Source organism: Lactuca serriola, chromosome 4 (assembly GCF_051521515.1).
Source record: "Lactuca serriola cultivar US96UC23 chromosome 4, Lser_US96UC23_V15, whole genome shotgun sequence".
Classification (NCBI taxonomy): Eukaryota; Viridiplantae; Streptophyta; class Magnoliopsida; order Asterales; family Asteraceae; genus Lactuca; species Lactuca serriola.
In genome coordinates, this window is record NC_136411.1 from 148789120 (window position 1) to 148804932 (window position 15813).

Sequence of the window (15813 nt, forward strand, 5' to 3'; positions counted from 1 at the left end):
AAGGATGATAAGTCCCAGGGTTCTCAGGGGCTTAGAGTGTGAGGGAGGTGGAGGTTGAATAACCCTAGCCCCCACTTTTCTTTAAATACCAAATATTAGGGCTTTTGGTCCTCAGATTGCTCTCACGTCATGAGCATTGGATTGCTCACGTTGTGAGCCTCAAAATGATGTGCGAGTCCAAATTACTCCTCACGGCGTGACAAGCATTCTTCACATCGTGAGAAAGGCCAAAATTGAAAACTTATAATAATAATAATAATAATAATAATAATAATAATAATAATAATAATAATAATAATAATAATAATAATAATAATAATAATAATAGGCACTTGACCCGAGTGTTACTTCAAATATGTTACAATTGTTGGTCTAACTATTACATCAACTAATTATAGCCTAGAGAGAAATGTAGGTGTTGCAACAAGCATGATTAGCATATAAAGATTCAGAAATAGACCCTAAGATCCAAGAACAGACAACAACATTTACACGATCCCATTTGAGAATTTTGGTTTCATCAAAATTTTGTTTAGGAAAAGATTTATCAACAAACTGTAACTTATTCCTACCTTTCAAAGTTCTAGTCATACAAGTCTTCCATATTCTAAAATTTTCAGTGCGGGCCAGTTTAAAAGAAATTATAGAAACAACACCGTTATCAGATGGATGAAGAAACAATGGATCATCAAAATCATAATGATCCAGACTCTTTGTTCCAGAAATAGAACTAGGAGATGGAGTTTCACCAACCATGATTTGAACAACCTATGTGACAACCAAGCTGAGTTCCCTTGGCTATACCGGTGTCTGTACCAGACCAGATTCTCCCATATTTCAAGGGGAAGACATGCTAATACAAAGATACGACCAACCAGCCTTCTATTATCAATAAGTTGTAGAAATCACGAAACAAAAAAACAAGATAACAGAATAAGCCCAAGAAATAACCTAAACAAACAAGAAGGAAAAATTGTGCGACACTTATAGTGCTCCAAAAAAAAAACGCTCAGAAGCAGCTAAGTAGTTTACCGTTAGGTCTATCAAGAAGGGTAGACTTAACACTACAGCAGAACGAGCGTTCAAATGTCTGAAATGTAACACCTGAAATCTTGAGGAACAATTGTGGAAATAAATCCCCTTTCTAGGGTTAGACACGACGTGTTGGAGGAACCAAAATGGTGTGTCTAGATTGAAGAAACGCGACTTTCTTTAAGGTCAACATGGCATGTTTATAATGCAACACGGTGTGTTGGTGGCTGGCGGAAAAAACGCTAATTTTAGGGTGTTGTACCCTATATAAAGGCCTTAATTCCTTATGGTTGGCCTCTTTACCAGCCTCCATTGTCACTAAAACCCTAAAATCCATCTTTAAGTCTCTTGGTGGTGTTCTTGAGCTAGTAAGAAGTTCTTGGAGCTCATTTTTGGTATTTGTGAAGGAAGAGGAGATCTTGAAGTTGCTTTGCTTGGGAAAAACGTTTGGATACAGAATCATCATCAAGTAGGGAAGCTTTCTAAGGCATCAAGCTTGCATCTTGTCTTGTAAATGTTTAGATCTCTTCATAGTTAGTTTGTTGTGCTTTTGGTCCCTTTTTGGGTTAATGGATGAGTTAGGTCATTTAAGGGTTTGTTCTTTCAGATCTGAGTTTGTTTTGGTATCCTTGAGCATAAAGGTGCAAGATTTATGAGAGTTTTGGTGTTATGCATGCATTAAGTCAATTATTAAGTACTTTTAAGCTTAAGAGCTTCATTTAGACATGCATGAACGTAAATTTGGCAACTTTACGTGGTTTTCCAGCTCAAGGAAGTCAGATCAACGTTTCGGGGTTATGTCTTTATGGATTAAGTGCTTATCGGTCAATCCCTTGCACTATTAAGCTTATAGATTGAGTCTTGAACCTTTTTGGGTAGTCCTAATGGATAATGTTGGAAACTTTATCCTTCTGGACTACATGAGAAGCTAGATCTGAGCTTTGGAGCTGTTGGTATCGGACAAAACATGTTATTGTATTAAGTTGTTAAATCTCGGGAAAACACGGCGTGTTGGCAAGCCAATACGGTGTGTTGATTGGGGTTTTCCCAATTATCTGGATGATTAAAGAACACGGCGTGTTTGGTCAGCATGGGGTGTTGACTTAGACTTTGACCAGAAGTTTGATCAGGGTTGACCTTGGGATGTTTTGGGCCATGGTTGGGCCTTTTGGATTGTTGTTTGGGGCCTTGTGTAACACCCAGAATCAGAAAGACAAAGAAAAGAAAGGAAAACCCCTAAGTCAAGGGGTCAACTCGTCGAGTCCATAGGTGAACTCGACGAGTCGGAGCGGGATCCAGGTTATGGAATAAGTGACCGACTCGACGAGTCGGCAAGTGGACTCGGCGAGTCTCGTCTGATCAAGGAAAGCCCTAATCTGAGGGTTTGCACCCTATTTAAAGGACCTTATGTCCTCTCCTTAGTCCCCCTTTTCGGCCAAAAGCTGCTATACACGATTCCAAACCCTAAGTTGAGTGAGAGAATGAACAAAGTGAGTTTGGGGCTTTTGCAAGAGGAATATTTGGAGGATTTCACCACTAAGGAGATGGAGGATCCAACCCCTTTGTTGTGAGCATCAGTTTGAAGGTAGCAATCTGTCACCTTGCCTTTTTTGCTTCTAGATCTTCTCATGGATGATGTTTTTGGGGCATTTTGGTATGATAAGGAGCCTTTTCGAGTTAGAAGTCCAGATCTGAGGTTGCTACTTCAGATCTAGGTGTGTCTTGGCCCAAAGACCCATAAAGTATCAGTTTTTGGTGTGTTGGTAAAGCATGTTTGCCCTAAACCCTAGCCCTAGAGTGTTTTAAGCCTATAGCTCCTTGGTTTCACGTAAAGTTTGCAACTTTGCGTGAGGAATAGACTTTGGAAGAGTGGATCTATGAGTTGGAGCCTCTGCATGGCTCAAAAAGCCAATGTATGGACTAAGAACTAAAGCTACTCGGCGAGTTGGATGAAGATAGGCAGGAACTCGACGAGTTGGAAGAACAACTCGGCAAGTCTGTTGAATATTGTTGTGGACTCGGCGAGTCTGTTCTTGGACTCAACGAGTTGGATCACAAAACCTCAACCTTTTCTAGTTAAGACTTAGATCGGTGAGTTGAGTAGTGACTTAGTGAGTTGGGCAGGATGGGACTCAGAGATCGTTGAACTCGACGATTCAGCGAGGTGACTCGGCGAGTTGAGGTGTATTGTGAGGGTTTCAGAGTATAAGGACTCGACAAGTCAACGGGTTGACTCGGAAAGTAGAGTCAGTCGGGAAGGTTAACTTTGACCAAGACTTTGACTTTGACAAGAGCGGACTTAGTTGGCTTCTAAAGTCCTGTTTGGATCTAAGTAATATGTATATTGATATTGGTAGCTCGAGGAGCTAGTGGAGCAGCGGTTCATAGAATTGTCGGTCAGCAGCTAGAGGGTTATCAGCAAAAGTTCAGCAGTGCAGGTGAGTTTCCCTTTGTGTGAATAGGTCTACGGCCACAATGTCGGCCCATGTAGTTATGAGTAGAAAGACCTGGGGGTTAGCCCTAGGAACTGTTTTCTTGTATGATATTCAGGACTAAGGTCCAATGTCGGGCGGGTGCCCAACGAATGGTTTGCATGATAGAGTATACTTGTTGTCTGTATGATGCATGTATGTGCCTGGTAGGGAGGTGAATGTGGGCGAGGTCCTGTATCTCACCAATAGCAGAGTATGGACGGTGTTCCCTATCTCATTAGTAGTAGAGTAGGGGAAAGGCCCGAGATAGGTATGGAGTGAGTGTGGGCGGGGGCCCGTATCTCACTTACAGTAGGATCTTGGACGGGGTTCCATGACTCGCTAGTAACAGGATAGGGGTGAGGCCTAAGACAGGCGAGGCCTTAGGACAGGAATACAGTAGGGTATGTTCATTTATGTGTTATATGCTATTTTGTATTATGTGGTTAGCGGGCGGGGCCTAGAGACAAGCGGGGCCTAAAAGAAACATATTTGTATCCGAGCGGGGCTCGAAGCCAGGTGGGGCCTGGAGCAGCGGGGACGTTGTAGCGGGCGAGGCCCAGTATGTGCAGTATGTGTTTATGCAGGGTGTGTGGTAGGTTGGGGGAACTCACTAAGCTTCGTGCTTACGGTTTTCAGTTTTGGTTTCAAGTACTTCCGGTAGCGGAGGGAAGAGCTCGGGGTGATCGCATGGCACACACCATTTATTATTCAGCTTGGGATGTTTTACTCTGATAATGAAAATATGTTTTGGAAACAATACTCTGAATTTATGTTATGACTTATGATATGTTTTTATGAATATGGCTTTGGTAATGATTTAAAGAAAAAATTTTGGTACGGATTTTTGGGTCGTTACAACTTGGTATCAGAGCCTTGGTTTCAGGGATTCGGATATACTTTCGGGTGTGTCTAAACTCAAACTAAGGGATTGGTATAAAAGTTTTCAAAATGAAAAGTCAGTTTTGTAAAAAGAGTTTTGAGAAATGAAACAGTTTTAGAAAAGCGAAAAGAATTCAAAAAGAAAAGAACTTCGATAAGAGAAAAGTGTGTGGTGCATGCAATCAGCCGAGCTCAAGTAAGTACCCCAAAATACCCATACAAGTTTATGTTATGACTATCAGTTAGTAGAACAACATGATAGATTAGGACTAAGGATCTAGGGAGGATGCCTTATGTGCCTGTTATATGTGCTTTTGAGCTGCATGATAATACTGGCTAGACAGTAGTAGGGTAGCCTGTTTAGGTTATGCCTGAGTATATGAGATGATGTTGCATGCTAGTACAGATTCTTGATATGAGATTATGAATGCTTGAGTATGTTATGGTTAGATATTCCCTTGTCTGAATGTTGCTTGCTTTGTGCATTGTGGGATTCTGAGTGATGGGAGTTAGCCATTAGGTGAATACGTCACGTCACATGTGATCAGGGTTGAATAATCTCAAAGTGCTGGATTTGGCCCTATTGTGCAGCTCTTGTCTGAGTCTAACCGTTGTAGGGACGAGTCTTTTACTCGAAGGATTATCTGCGCCTCATCACATGTGATGGTATTCAGGTGATGGATAATTGGCATCGCAAAGAGGCCTTCAGCAGATGAGGACTGGTTTGGGAGGAGTCAGAGGTTCCCTAGGGTAAGCCTAGGATGAGATGGTGTTGGGAGCGGTAGTAGTAGAAAAAGGGACCTGGTGGAGTCGAAGCAGTTCTTGAGGAAAGTACGGATAGATGTGGAAGGTAGTATGGGACCGTACTACTGAAAGCAAAGGATCCGTACTCGATTCAGGAAAGGCCGAGACGAGACCGGGAAACTTGTAGTGTGTGCATATGATCCCTCAGCGGTGATGAGTATCCTGATATTTATGATTATATGTTTTCAGCATGGTGACATTGCGTGAGAGACCAGTGGAGGGATCAGGCCCGGGTTCAGGAGCCGAGCGGATGAGGGAGTTGATATCAGTTGAGGTTACGCGCAGTATCCTAGATCAGACTCCTGTGATCTTTGGCACGGTTAAGGAGGATATAGTGGAGATCTTGGATGAGAGGATGGGAGCCTTCCGTACCGAGATGATGGCTTTGATGCGAGCGCGTACTTTGACATTCCGAGAGTTTAGAGCTTGCGAGGCACCAGATTATCATGGGGCTAGGGACCCCATCGCTAGCAACAGGTGGTTGGCCGATGTCGCCAACGCATTCCGTACGAGCCGGTGTCCCGAGGGGGACAAGGTCAGACTCGCCTCCTGCCTTCTGAAGGACAGAGCGAGAGATTGGTGGGAGGAGATTGGTCATGCTATTGGTGATGATACCGCTTTGGATGCGATGACAAGGAGCGATTTCTCGTCCATGTTCAGGGCCGAGTTTTCACCGATTATTGAGGTGCAGCAGTTGGCACGAGTGTTTCAGGATTTGACACGGACTACTGAGACTGTGGAGGAGATCACAGCCAAGTTCAGGGAGAGGGCCCTTCTTGTTCCGTAGTAGTTCACGGATGAGGATATGAAGAAGGCCCGATACCACGAGATGTTGAGGGATGACATCAGGCAGTTTGTGAGCAGGTCCAGCTGCAAAACGTTGGAGGATATGATCGCACGAGCTAGAGAGAGGGAGATTGATTTGGAGCATATCCGGAAGAGGAAGTCGGATGAGGTTCAGGTAGCCACAGGTTCGGGCAAAAGGCCCAAGGGGTCAGATTCGAGATCGAGGGATTACCAGAGTCGCGGCCGATGCGGGAGGTATGGTAGGACGCATGAGGGTGCGTGTAGGAGTGGTAGTAGTGGAGATTCGGGTAGCTTCAAGTGCGGCCGGACTGGTCATCTCAGCAGGGATTGTACTGCTACCACCACACAGGGATCAGACCTGATATGTTTTCACTGCAGTCAGCAGGGCCACTAAAAGGCCCAGTGCCCTAGTTTGCTTTCGGCAGGACGGGTGATAGCACCTTCCCCTGCAACTCTGAGGATCACAGACGGCCAGGCAGGGCTTTTCAGATGACTCGAGCAACGCCGGACGTCGCAGGTATGCGACTTTGGTTTTCTGTTTCCTTCATTCATGATTATATTGTTATGGTTCTACATCGTTATTGGTATAAGTATTTTAGAATTGTGCGGCTTGCTCGCGATTTAGTTATATGCCATCTGCATACCTTGGATATTAAAATGGTAGTTAGGGGTTGTGCCCTATGGAAGCAGGTTACTTAGGATGCAGTAACTATAGCATGCTTGTGTGGAACTCAGTAGTGAGCTGGATTCAGAAAGGTGTTATTGAGTGATGGATCGGTTAGATCCCTACCTATGGCAAGCTCGGTTCTTCAGCAGAGTGATTACGGTATAGCAGAGAAGATTGGGGATTCTTCTCAAGCATTGAGCAGTGAGGTAAGCAGGATCAAAGTAGGGGAGAACCCTCCGAGTGTACAAGAGTAAGAGCACGTAGATCCAGAATGAGTACACGACCTTTGAGAAGGAAAGGAAGTAGCACAGTGATTGATGGATTGAGGAGTTCAGCGTTGGGAGTTTGAGAAACTTCCCAACAGTTAGTTCATGCAATCAAGATGGTTAGTATCTGGTTTGGAATTCGGGTTGGAGGATCACCTATAGGACTCGAGTGATTCGAAATGAAGATTTTGAGAATGTTTAGCATGGGATGCTTACGTGTTAATAGTCAGTGGCAGAGACAGCATGTAGAGCATGGTAGAGTGGCGGGAGAGCCGCAACATTTTTCCGTCAGCGAGCCAGTGCTGCAAGGTGTTGTAAGACTACGGGGTAGTCGTAGCATTCACCATTGGTCAGTTAGCATGGAAGGTGTTGTAAGACTACGGGTAAGCCGTAGCATTCCCTAGCAGCTTAGTTAGCGGAGAGTGGGCAGGGGGCCCGTATCTCCTAGTTAGCGGAGTTTGGGCGAGGCCCTTACCTCCTAGTGATCAAGGTAGGGATCAAAAATGGGTAATGGATGAGAATAGTATGGAGCCTACTTGCATAGCCCTAGAGAGGTGAGACCTTGGGAGAGGCCGCTCCAGGATGTAGTTGGGTGAGACCCGTGGGCGAGGCCCGTATGTGAGTAGCAGTATAGGTGAGATCTGAGAGCAGGGTTGCTCGGTAGTATGGTTCGGGTGAGACCCGTGGGTGAGGCCCATGAGTTTATAGTAGCATAGGTGGGACCTGGTAAGGACCTTAGGGTCAAGTTAGGGGATCGAGGATCCCAGGACTTGTAACGCCAGACTGGAAGAGTAGATGGAGCAGTATAAGGTAGCTGAAGTTTCTTCGGAAGTCGCTGGGAGCGACTAAGAGATTGTGATGGGACTAGCGACCGGTGGGAGCCCGGTAATCCAGATGTTGATAGATTAGTAGAGACCAAGGTGGTCTCGGTTCATCCGGAAGGCGGATAAGGGACAGCAGAATTTTCTATCAGTGGCAGTAATGGTAAAGATTATGGTATAAAACAGCTAGTTGACCGGGGAGTGTTATGCATCTCACAGTAGGGATGGATAATCAGAGGAAAGGGATTGACCCTGTTTCGTAGCTCTTGTCTGAGTCTAACCGTTGCAGGCATGAATCTTTTACTCGAAGGATTATCTGAACCATTCGCTGTGATGGGTGCTCAGCACTAAGTTATAGTAGTAAGAAGTATCCAGTGAGTACTGGCAGTAATGCCCACACTGGAAGTAGCGGGAGTAATGGATTCAGTGAAGGATAAGTCCATCACAGTGATAGGGGAGGTAGTTGGTTATGGAACGTTGCCTTGGGAAGGCCATAAAACGCACAAGGAAAAAGCGGGGGTGAACCCTTAGGATGTCCAGCATAAGTACTCGGGGAGTACCGGAAGGATTGTCAGTTGAGTAAGTTGTGTTCCCAGGATGGACAGGGTTAGGGTGAACCGGAGAATACTATCCGCAAGGATCAATGGTTGTCAGAATGACCGGGCGGAAGGCCAGCGGAGGTAGGCAGCTGGTATTAGATTTTAAGCACGGTGTTGAAAGAAGATTGCAGGGCGAAGGCCCATAGATAAACTTCGAGGACGAAGTTTAGTTTAAGTGGGAGAGAGTTGTAACACCCAGAATCAGAAAGACCAAGAAAAGAAAGGAAAAACCCTAAGTCAAGGGGTCAAGTCCTCGAGTCCATAGGTGAACTCGACGAGTCGGAGCGGGATCCGAGTTATGGAATAACTGACCGACTCGACGAGTCGGCAAGTGGACTCGGCGAGTCTGGTCTGATCAAGGAAAGCCGTTATCTGAGGGTTTGCACCCTATTTAAAGGACCTTATGTCCTCTCCTTAGTCCCCCTTGTCGGCCAGAAGCTGCTATACACGATTCCAAACCCTAAGTAGAGTGAAAGAAGGAAGAAAGTGAGTTTGGGGCTTTTTCAAGAGGAAGATTTGGAGGATTTCACCACTAAGGAGCTGGAGGATCCAACCCTTTTGTTGTGAGCATCAGTTTGAAGGTAGCAATCTGTCACCTTGCCTTTGTTGCTTCTAGATCTTCTCATGGATGATGTTTTTGGGGCATTTTGGTATGATAAGGAGCCTTTTCGAGTTAGAAGTCCAGATCTGAGGTTGCTACTTCAGATCTAGGTGTGTCTTGGCCCAGAGACCCATAAAGTATCAGTTTTTGGTGTGTTGGTAAAGCATGTTTGCCCTAAACCCTAGCCCTAGAGTGTTTTAAGCCTATAGCTCCTTGGTTTCATGTAAAGTTTCAACTTTACGTGAGGAATAGACTTTGGAAGAGTGGATCTATGAGTTGGAGCCCCTGCATGGCTAGAAAAGCCACTGTATGGATTAAGAACTGAAGCTACTCGACGAGTCACATGGGTGGACTCGGCGAGTTGGATGAAGATAGGCAGGAACTTGACGAGTTGGAAGAACAACTCGGTGAGTCTGTTGAAGATTGCTGTGGACTCGGCGAGTCTGTTCTTGGACTCGACAAGTTGGATCGCAGAACCTCAACCTTTTCTGGTTAAGACTTAGATCGGTGAGTTGAGTAGTGACTTAGTGAGTTGGGCATGATGGGACTCAGAGATCGTTGAACTTGATGAGTCGGCGGGGTGACTCGGCGAGTTGTGGTGTATTGTGAGAGATCCAGAGTATAAGGACTCGACGAGTCAATGGGTTCACTCAGCGAGTAGAGTCAGTCAGGAAGGTTGACTTTGACCAGGACTTTGACTTTGACAAGAGTGGACTTAGTTGGCTTCTAAAGTTCTGTTTGGATCTAAGTAATATGTATATGGATATTAGTAGCTCGAGGAGCTAGTGGAGCAGCGGTTCATAGAATTGTCGGTCAGCAGCCAGAGGGTTATCAGCAAAAGTTCAGCAGTGCAGGTGAGTTTCCCTTTGTGTAAATGGGTCTACGGCCACAATGTCGTCCCATGTAGTTATGAGTAGGAAGACCCGGGGGTTAGCCCTAGGCACTGTTTGCTTGTATGATATTCAGGATCAAGGTCCAATGTCGGGCGGGTGCCCAACGAATAGTTTGCATGATAGAGTATACTTGTTGTCTATGTGATGCATGTATGTGTCTGGTAAGGAGGTGAGTGTGGGCGAGGTCTTGTATCTCACCAATAGCAGAGTATGGACGGTGTTCTATATCTCATTAGTATCAGAGCAGGGGTAAGGCCCGAGATAGGTATGGAGTGAGTGTGGGCGGGGGCCCGTATCTCACTTACAGTAGGAGCTTGGACGGGGTTCCATGACTCGCTAGTAACAGGAGGCGAGGCCTTAGGACAGGAATACAGTAGGGTATGTTCATTTATGTGTTATATGCTATTTTGTATTATGTGGTTAGCGGGCGGGGCCCAGAGACAAGCAGGGCCTAAAAGAAACAGATTTGTATCCGAGCGGGGCTCAAAGCCAGGCGAGGCCTGGAGCGGCGGGGCCGTTGTAGCGGGCAAGGCCCGGAATAGCGGGCATGGCCCAGTATGTGCAGTATATGTTTATGCAGGGTATGTGGTAGGTTGGGGGAACTCACTAAGCTTCGTGCTTACGATTTTCAGTTTTGGTTTCAGGTACTTCCGGTAGCGGAGGGAAGAGCTCGGGGTGATCGCATGGCACACACCATTGATTAGTCAGCCTGAGATGTTTTACTCTGATAATGAAAATATGTTTTGGAAACGATACTCTGAATTTATGTTATGACTTATGATATGTTTTTATGAATATGGCTTTGGTAATGATTTAAAGAAAAAATTTTGGTACGGATTTTTGGGTCGTTACACCTTGGCTTTCAGGCCAATTTATGAAGAGGGTAAAAAGGTCTTTTACCCTAGTTTGGACCCTTAGTATGGGTCGGATCCGATTATTGATGGATGTTTATCTTGTGATTGATAGCACGGGGATTCTTGCGAGCCAGCAGCCAGTGATTCTTTTCGTGAGATTCGGTTGATAGCACGAGGTGATTCTTCCTCACTGTACTTACGAGTCAAAGGCACCAAGGCCGACCCTTTGGATTATTATCCTGGTTTATCGTATGATGGTGTGATGTAGTGATCTGTTAGATCGGTATCCTAGTATATAGGATGATGTTATGCTTAGTGATCTGTAGATCTGTTTGACTGGTTGTAGACTGCAATATGATTATTTGTTATATGTGTGCATGTTTGGTTGGTGGTTGATGCTTCACTTCTTTGTGCGTAAGCCAACAGGTCGGGGCATTCCAACCCAACGGTTGAGGGCCAAGGGTATTCCATCCTAAGAATGATTTGACCCATAGTATGTTGGCATTCCAACCTGATGGTTGAGGGCCGAGGGTATTCCATCTCGAGGATGATTGAACCATAGTATGTTGGCATTCTAACTCGATGGTTGAGGATCGTGGGTATTCCATCCCGAGGATGATTAACCCATAGTGTAATGGCATTCCAACCCGATTGTTGAGGGCCAGGGGTATTCCAACCCAAAGGTTGATTGGACCCATAGTATGTTCACATTCAAACCTGATGGTTGAGGGGCCTGGGGTATTCCAACATGATGGTTGATTGGACACATTGTATGCTGTTATTTGTCGGTATATGTTCTTTGTTCGTGTGGTGGTATTTTGGGGGAACTCACTAAGCGCCGTGCTTACAGTTTTGGTTTATGGTTTTAGGTACTTCAATGGAGCGTGGTAAGGCGAAAGCTTTACCGTACACATCCATGGTTTACAACTGACTGGATCCCGGAAGACTCTAATTTTAATTAATGATTTGGAAATAATAGTTTATAAACACTTATTAATAAATGGGTTATTTTTTAAAGGTTTAAATTTGTTGAAATTTTGGGATGTTACAAGTTGGTATCAAAGCCTTGGTTTGAGTGAATTGGAGGAACACCCGTGTGAATCCAGTCTCAAACTAAGGAAAAAGGATTTTTAAAATGATTTCAAATGGTTTTCAAAATTAACAAGGAGGATACGATGTGTACAATCAGCCAGAGCCGGTAAGTAGACCCCAAATTACCATACTATTATTTAATATTGTGATATGTTAGAATAACATACTAGTGATTGGCTAGGGATCTTCAGGAATTGCATAATAGAATTGCCTGATTATATGATGACTGATAGCTTAGGATTCTTCCTTATATGAAATTGACATCATTACTGCAGTTGCTTAGTGTGTATATCATAGTTATACATAATTAAGATTCTATAGCCTGAGAATGTTTGGTTTGGCCTAATTTCATGTTCTTGTTTGATGAAAGGCTTAAGGTAGAATCAGATATTCGACTGTCTATAGGATCCATCGTTATGTATGATTAGCATACACGAGTGGCTGCAGGGTTGGTGGAAGTTTCATGAGTGGGTGCAGTGTGCATTGGATCAGCGCGATGAATGATTATCCACTCTTGAGAGAGTGAGGGCAGGTCAAAGGTCTACCCGAGGTGCTGGGTTTTGGAGATCAGGAATTTCGAATGAGGATCCGTTTGATTTTATTGTGTCTTAGTTCCGGTTAACTCCACTGCTCAAATGTTGCTTGCTTTGTTCTTTATGGGACTCACATTGATGTGGGTTGACAATCAAATGAATACACTAAGTTACATACTATGAAGGTTAAATAACCTTAGAGTGAAGGATTCAGCCCTATTGCGTAGCTCTCGTTTGAGTCTAACCGTTGTAGGGTTGGGTCCTTTAGTCGAAAGATTATTTAATTTTTATTGCATATAATATTATTCATGAAGTGGTTGGCTGACATTGATTGGATTTCTTCAGCAGTTGATGGCAGGGGGCGGGGAAATCATAGGAGAGACTAGGAAGTATTTTTGTGCGATTGTTTCGCTATTGAGCGAGTATTGGGAGTATTATTATGAGTAGGTCTTAGAGGACCCGAGGTGATCCTTGAGGAAAGTATTGATATATGTGGAAGGTAGTATTGGGCCCGTACTATTGAAAGCATAGGATCCATACTTGAATCGAGGAAAGTTTCGGGGATTCTAAGGACTGGTCGGGAAAAGATAGCATTGTTGGATACCATGATCCGTGACAGCAGCTCTCTATTTGTCGATCTTGATCGTGGTTGCTCGGGCATGAGGTTGGGTCTAGTAATGGTTCGGCCCCAGAATCTTGGTTTGGATTGATTGGTGCAGCCATAGATGAGCTTGTTGGTTTTGAGGTCTCGAGGGTTCTACTCAAGACCATGCATTTGATTCGCGGGACTCAAGGATGGATCGACTGTTATGATCGGTTTAGGGATTGCAGCTGGAAGTCGAGTGGTTGATTGATGGGTGGTATGTCACTATCATTGGTGGGGATTTTTCCCTTTCAGTTTCCGAGTTCATGGAAGGAGTGAGTAGGCGTGTAACCTTCAAGGTTGGGATGTAAGCCCAGCTTGGGGTCTGCTGGTCGCAGTGTTTAGAGATAGGATGTTGGGGAGGTAGTGTGTAGATGGGTTGATGTATTATGGATGCTTGTGATGTGATTAAGGGACCGTGTTCTTGGGTTATAACAGGAGGGGTACCAATATGGCGGTTGGAATTGCATGCAAGGAGTGTATGTTTTGGGATCATAATTTGGTATTGGTTTATGCTCTTGTAAGGGATCCTTAGTGATAAATGGTCATGGTTGGGAAATTTTGGAGATCTTCATCTGAAATTCAGGATTCTCTTTGGATTTGTGTGATCCTTATCTGGAAGATCATCCTGTGTGTATTATTCATTCTCAGGGTTTGGGGATGATTGTACCCGATTGAGCCGGGTGAGTTATTGGTTGGTTTCACCACCAGTAGGTGGTAGTTCAAACCCTAAATGGGGGAGAAATGGGTATTCTGCTTGGAGGATCTCCGATGTGTTCGGTTTCGTGGTATTGAGGAATGGTTTGTAAGGATCCGCGGTGCGAGTATGTGGAATCTCGGTTTAGGGAGTGATCAAGGAGCTCGTTGCAGATATTGATTCCTATTGGGGGTGCCAATGAATAGATAAGAACTGTTGGGATTACTCAGGTCGAGTATCAGTGGCGGAGGGAGAATTGTGAGTTGGATGTAAGGATTTCTAATTATAGTTTAGTTTGGGGCAGGGATCGATCAAGGAATTAGTTTCAGAATTTGGTGCATTCGGCCCCGCAATGGTTTTGGTTCATTCTATTTAATTTCATGTGTTCGCAATTATTGGCCACATCGTTTGTCATTCAGCAAAGGGTCTTTGAAGGTCTTGAGTGTGGAAGTTGAAGTTCTCTGGATGCGTCATCTTATCATCAAATTTAGTATGTTTTAGGTTCCTTTGGTCTCTGGGTATGCTTACCCTCTCTGGTGGTGAGGAATTTGGGTTCATGGCAGTCTTGGGTTGGGTGGCAACCAGAGTCGTTTCAGAAGCCTTCTCAAGTCGGTTGCATGTTAGTGAGACCTGATCAGTCTCAATCAAGTATGGAATCTTGTTTTGATCGATCATGAGGATGTCTTCTGTTCAGATTGACGTTTTTTGTTTAATAGAACTTTGGTATTTCAACCCTTTTTGGATGAGGTTATGGGTTACTTAAGGATTATGCATTGTGGTAACTCATTGTGTGTATGGGTGATATGAGCATATCTAGTTATAAAATTCATGCATTATCTTAATACTTTATGTTGTTTTTGTCTCATTTAATGAACTGAATGTGCTTAATTAGCTTAAATATTGCATTTTCAGCAACAAAGACATGCTCGAAAGGAAAATGAAGCGGAATTGGCGATTGGACGCTTGGATCTTGGATTTTGAAGAAAGAAGGATGTTGCTGGACAGCTTGACCCATCTTCGGTGTTTTGGCCATATCTCATGAACCGTAACTCCGATTGACGAGATTCAAAATGTTCTGAAACTAGACACAATTTCGGACGACTTTCGTGTTTTGAGAAAATGTTGATTCCAAACGGACTCGGCGAGTAGGCCATCAACTCGACGAGTTGGTCAGAAGTTTCGCGATTCTTGACTTTGCTTTGTCGTACACGGGATTTTAAGTGATGGACTCGGCGAGTAGGTCAATGGACTCGCCGAGTAGCCCCTGTTTTCAAAATATATATATATATATATATATATATATATATATATATATATATATATAAATATATAAATATATATATATATATATATATATATATATATATATATATATATATATAAACGCTTCTCATTCAAACTCTAACGAATGGGGGAAGTTTAGGACGATTTTTGGAGGCCAGAAGGGTTCTTAGAAGCTGTGATTTTAGAGATTTCAACTTAGATATCAATTTGGAAGAAGATCAAAGGCAATAACACACTACTTTTATCTTAATCTTTTGCATAAACCATGTTTCAATCATTAGATTATGTTTTTAGTTTGTTATTTGTTGTAGATATGAGCTAAAAACTCATAACTTCTGTTTAGGATAGATGATTTTGTGATTATGGTTTGATTTTATGGTAGGATTGATTTAATATTGGTGATTTTGTTGATTTTAGCTTGTTAAAGAACATTATGTGTGAATGATAACTATTTTTCTGTTAATAGGAAGATAATTAAGCTGCATGAACATCTCTTAATTGTTTACCTCATATGATTTATGTGAACACTTTATTATATGACTAGGATTAGCGAATGTGAAACTAGATTTAATAAGAAAAATAGGTAAATTCATGTGTGAGCTTGTGTGATGACCATCAATAAGAGGTTAACTAAAGCACCAAATTAGTTAACCATTACAAGACTAAATTAACCCGAATAAATAACCTAGTGAATTGAATTAAATTAGACAACTGGCCACTATTTGAGTTAGTTTGTTCTCTAAGGATTAGTGCAGTGAACGTGAATCTAATCAGTTGAATCGGTAGCCAATAGAAGAGTTAATCCATTGCAATATTACCATAATATCAACCATAGGATCAATTGAGTTGAACTAAACAGAAGTTCCC